We start from the raw sequence: 5,554 nt of genomic DNA on the forward strand, positions 1-5,554 counted from the left end.
GGGGAGTGTGGAGATATGGTTTGAAACAAACGAAAAAATCTTTAGGGGGAGAAAAGTGGATGAGGAAAAGGAAGTGAACACCATCCTAGAAGAGTTAAAGATGGTGTTTGATGCTAAAATTTTTCCAATCATGCATGTTGTTCTTCCATTATTCTTGTGGGTATTCAAGGATGTTTCCCATCTTGGGACATTCCTTGAAGCGAAAGTTCACGGGACGCTTAGTAAGGTCCCAAAATCTGTGTGCTTCGAAGGATAGAGCACACAACGTCTAGCCAGGAGACGTTAAACCATGGCGTACTTGGGAGGCAATCCCAACGTTATCCTTAGATTAGAACTTTATTTCTTGTTTACTCTTTCTTTCTTTTCGTTTATTAGTAATTTTTCTTTTTTTTGAATAGCCTTGCTTGAGCTAACAATGCAGGTGATTTTGGTGCTAAGCCATGACAAATGAGCTAAACTGAATCAAACATGGAAGGCAAAAGTCAGGAGACGAAAAAGGTGATCAGCACTGTTGACCACGCCTGCTCACACGCGTGGAGCCAGGCGTGGAATCTTTCCAGAGCCGCTCCACGAGGACCACCACGCGTGTGAGTCACGTGGACAGGTCCTGGACAGATGTTCGTGCGTTATTTTCTTTTCATCCAATTTTTCTAAGTCTCCCAGGTCTGGCCGTGCCAATAATCACAACTTTTAAGCAAATACCAAAGGCGAGAGGATGATGAGCCGACATCTTAAAGAGAATAGATGGGCAGCAAACTGAAGACAAAGCTGTAGACGCATCGTATGGTATATCATTCTAACTTTCTTCCAATTTTTATGAGCATATTTGCCTAGGTTATAATGGGTATAACATTTTTAAGAAAATTTATTTGAAGCCCATAGCACACTCTTTAAGTGTGGAAAGATGCTTTAATTCACAATCTTTTAAGACCCTAATCCTTTTTCCTCTATTCCTAATGGAAACATCGAGGACGATGTTCACTTTTAACTGTGGAAAGGATTTATGTTTCTTGAAATAGTTGATTAATTGAGTGATAAGGTATAGGAACTAGAGGGCGTGTTATTGCCAATACTATCTAGGAGGACTCCTAACCTTGTGCCAAATACGAATGTCTTAAATATGCTTTGGAAGTTACACTTTGCACCAATTTGCACAATTGATCCAAAAATCGAAAATTTTTATGTGTGCTTGCATGTTCTTCACCTTGTATTTTGTTTGGACCTCAGTCAAGGATCTCTCGAAGTGGGAGTGTAAACCCCTTGAGTTTTAGAAAGATAAAAATTGCGAAGCCCGGAAACTGAACTAATCTTACCAGGACATGGGGTAAAAGGAGAGCCTAAGTGAGCTTTGAGTGAAAACAATCCCTAATCCCTAGAAAAAGGCATGAGGGGTTGATATGGTGAAACGTGAATAAAGGCAAAAGGCCATTCCTAGAGATAAAAGCGAGGTGAGCCATCTTGTTTGGATAAGGGGTAACCATTGCACTGTCTTCCAAAAAGCATGGAGATCCATGTGAAGTCGGTTACCCCGAAGAGATCTTGAAAGATGAGAAAATAGAGAGGAGGTGAGCCACTTCGCTAGGATTCAGACACCCATTGCACTGATCTTCGAAAAAGCATGGATCTCCATGTGAAGTCGGGTCGCTTGATAACGTTATCCTAGGAGGTGAGAAAATAGAGTGATCGCCCAAGCCATGGCGATGAGCGGTCCATGTCCCTGCCCTCACTTATTTTAACGTAAAGGGGCTTTGGCGTTTAGGTTGGAAATTGGCTAGGGGGTGAGCATCGTTCCCACTAGTCGGATCGGTTGGAAGCCCCTAGAAAATACAAGGTGAAACCCAATTGTCACTTGCATGCTTGAAGGTGTGAACAAAACTTTTTATGTTATATCTATCTCCTGAGACTTTAACTTCCTTAACATATTTCTTACATTTGGTCGGCATGAGTTTAGTGGTCTTGGTAGATAGTGTAGGGGATTTCACCCACTCAACTCCAAACACCTACACATCGCTTGATCAATTGACAATGAGAGAACAAACTATCCTTGGTGCATATATGATTAGTGTTTAGAAAAGTATGCTTGCTTGAGGACAAGCAAGGTTTAAGTGTGGAAACTTTGATAAGCACCAAGAATAGCTCATTTTAGGGGTCATTTAAGGGCTATAATTGTATGGTTTAGTACCCCTTTCATAAGAATATCATGCGTTAAGACTCGAATGTGACCAAAACCGCTAACAAGAGCTTGGAAGATGCTTTTTAGCTATTTTACAGCCAAACGGAGGACTTAAGGCCAAAACGGAGCAGAAAATGGAGAAACCATGAAGCAGGAGCCTCCCACGAAGCCTCACACGCATGTGGAGTGGCGTGGAAACATTCCAGTAACTCCCCACGACCTCCACCACGCGTGTGGAAAGATCGCGGAAAAGAGCCTTCGGGGCTCGACGCGTCGAGACCCCTGTATCAGCCCTAAAATTCTGCTGCGCGGAAATTGTCTATCTTGCCCCTATATTGTTCCCCCTATATAAGGCTCCTTATTTCAGACCTTTGAAGGAGGAGGAGGTGTTGGTCCCAAGGGGATGGGGTACAAGTCTAGAGGGGGGGGGGGTGAATAGACTTGTATAAGATTTTGCAAATCTTTTCGACCTCTCGTGTGTATTGAACTTAGGATGTTTAGGTTCGATACCTCACGAGGTGAAGACAAAGTTTTATGCGCAGCGGAAATGTTATCCCCTTTTAGTTAACACGAGTTTGAGTTAGTTCGAGAGGTGTGTTTATATGTAGTGCAATCGAGAGGTTAGCGAGAGATAAAAGCAGTAAGTAAATGCAAAGAGATTTTTAAGTGGTTCGGCCAACCCGCCTACGTCCACTCTTCTTCCAGAAACTCCCTGGAAGGATTGCACTAAAAACTTCCCTTTTTAGTACAATATCGAGCGCTTGAGCTTTGATCACGAAGCCCGCCTCAAGCCTCCGATTTCACACAGTCCCAGGTTACTCCGCCTCTCCAAGGCTTCTCCCGCTTCCAGCTACTCCACCTCTCGAGCACTTGACCTTTGATCACCAAGCCCGCGTCAAGCCTCAGGTTTCTTTCACTCGGACAGCTGCCAGGTTACTCCACCTCTCTTGCTTAATCCAAAGCAAGGTGTTTTTGGTTGTCACAGTTGAATGTAACAGACTCCAATCTGACACAAAGCTATCGTTGAATCAACTTCGATGTAGAGCAGCTTCGGTCACCTTCTAGATGTATAACAGTTTAAGCTTTGTAACCTCTTAAACACTAAGATGTGTTTTCTCGCTGTTTTGAATATCAGGATGATATTCCAATTTAGCACTTGCACTTGAACGTTTTATGCAGACACCTCTTTCGAATTTTCCTCCCTTTTTTTTTTGTGTCTTCACGTCCTTTTTATATGAGAGTTGAGGAATAATTCCGTTGGAGGGAAAATTATTCCGTTTGAAATTTGTCTCCCATGCTGATCATGGGTCTTGCATATTTTCAGCATATTTCATGGAGTGGTGATCTTGTAACTTGAACCTCTTGTCTTGTAGTGAATATTCCATAGTTCACTTTCTTGAGTCCATGCTCCACTTTCGTCTTTTGGTAAAAGTTACTCTTTTTATATTCCCATCATTCCTTGTTTGTGGGGAATCAGACCACTTCAGCATTGGTGTACCTTTTGACCGTTTGTGGTGGAAATCTGATGTGTCATCCATTTCCGTCCATTTTGAAAACTCACGTTCGGCACCTCTTCATTATTCTATCTCCATGATATTCTTCTTCTCCAAACTTTAAGTATGCTTCCTTACCGTCATTCAGCATTACTGGAGAAGTGTCAGTTTATCGAGACCAAGGTTGATGTCTCGATTGTTTTGATGTCTCGAACCCAAGCATCGAGAGCTCTACCTCTCGAACTCTGCTTATGTCTCGAACTGAATGGTTGTATCGAGAGGTACTACCTCTCGAACTCTGCTTATGTCTCGAGACTTAGTTGATGTCTCGCAGACCCTTATTCCTCCAGTGTTGTCCCGTGCCTTCTTCTGTTTTATCTATGAAATTACAACACGAGATTTCTAAGATGTTCAAACAAGTTTACTTCAAGCTAAAATATTTTCCGAGTTGAGCTCAAAGTTACCCGGTTGTATTTTCGCTCTTGGTTTACTTGTCGAACTTACAACGTTTTGCCTATGTGTCGAGACTTGGGGATTTCTACTTAACAGTTGGTATCATCAAAACCTATTACATGATGTTCCTAACAATTTTCCCCTTTTTGATGATGCCAACACTTATACTTACTCTATATGGCTGATTTGATAGAAAGAATTACCATAGATTTTATTTTTCAGCGCATATGGTAAGTTTGACAAATACTCTACTAAAACGTGAATGATAGAACTCACGCAACACGCCTAGCAAAAGATATATATATGATTATAAAAGGGAATGTTTACAAAGCAGAGTTTTAGTAGAAAAGTTTAAAAGAAATAAGACCAAGAACAACATAGACATCAATACATTGAAATAAGATGGAGTTTGGACCACGAGAGCTTACTTCTTGTTGGCTTTCCTCTTCTTGTTAATGGCTTCTCGTGTCTTGATGGGGTCTTTCGGATTTACCAGGCTTATGTATTCATCTGTGACATCTAGATGCCTGTAGTTCCTGTAGGCTTCCCCCACGAACTCACCATCAATTACTCCATCTTTCCACCAGGCAATGCATTCTTCTGGAGACATATTGCTGTGTGTAGATATCCCAGTGGTTTTCAGAAGCTTGAATATCTTCAGGGTCAGAATTTGTTCAGTGTCTTCTCTATTCCCAAACTTAAAGCTTGTCATGAGAAGATCTATCTTCCTTTCTTCTTCTGACTGTTGTTCTTGTCTTTTTCTTCTTCTTTCTCTGTCCTCTTCTCTCCTTCTCTCCATTTCCAGTGTACGCTGGACCCTTAGGTTTTCTGCCTTTTTAGCATCCTCCATTGCTTTGCTCATGATTTTTGGTATTTTAGGAGGTGGTCCAGCCGGTTCACTTGCTGCCCTTTTCTTGCCTGTTGTATTTTCCCCCTTCTTTTTCCCTTTATTTTCCCCCTTGTTGGCATCATCAGGNGAACGTTTTAGTCAGACACCTCTTTCGAATTTTCTTGCCTCTATCTCATTTTTTTTTTCATGTCTTCACGTCCTTTTTATATGAGAGTTGAGGAATAATTCCGTTGGAGGGAAAATTATTCCGTTTGAAATTTGTCTCCCATGCTGATCATGGGTCTTGCATATTTTCAGCATATTTCATGGAGTGGTGATCTTGTAACTTGAACCTCTTTGTCTTGTAGTGAATGTTCCATAGTTCACTTTTCTTGAGTCCATGCTCCACTTTCGTCTTTTGGTAAAAGTTACTCTTTTTATATTCCCATTATTCCTTGTTTGTAGGGAATCAGACCACTTCAGCATTGGTGCACCTTTTGACCGTTTGTGGTGGAAATCTGACGTGTCATCCATTTCCGCCCATTTTGAAATCTTCACGTTCGGCACCTCTTCATTATTCCATCTCCATGATATTCTTCTTCTCCA

This window comes from Ipomoea triloba, chromosome 11 (assembly GCF_003576645.1).
Source record: "Ipomoea triloba cultivar NCNSP0323 chromosome 11, ASM357664v1".
Taxonomy (NCBI): Eukaryota; Viridiplantae; Streptophyta; class Magnoliopsida; order Solanales; family Convolvulaceae; genus Ipomoea; species Ipomoea triloba.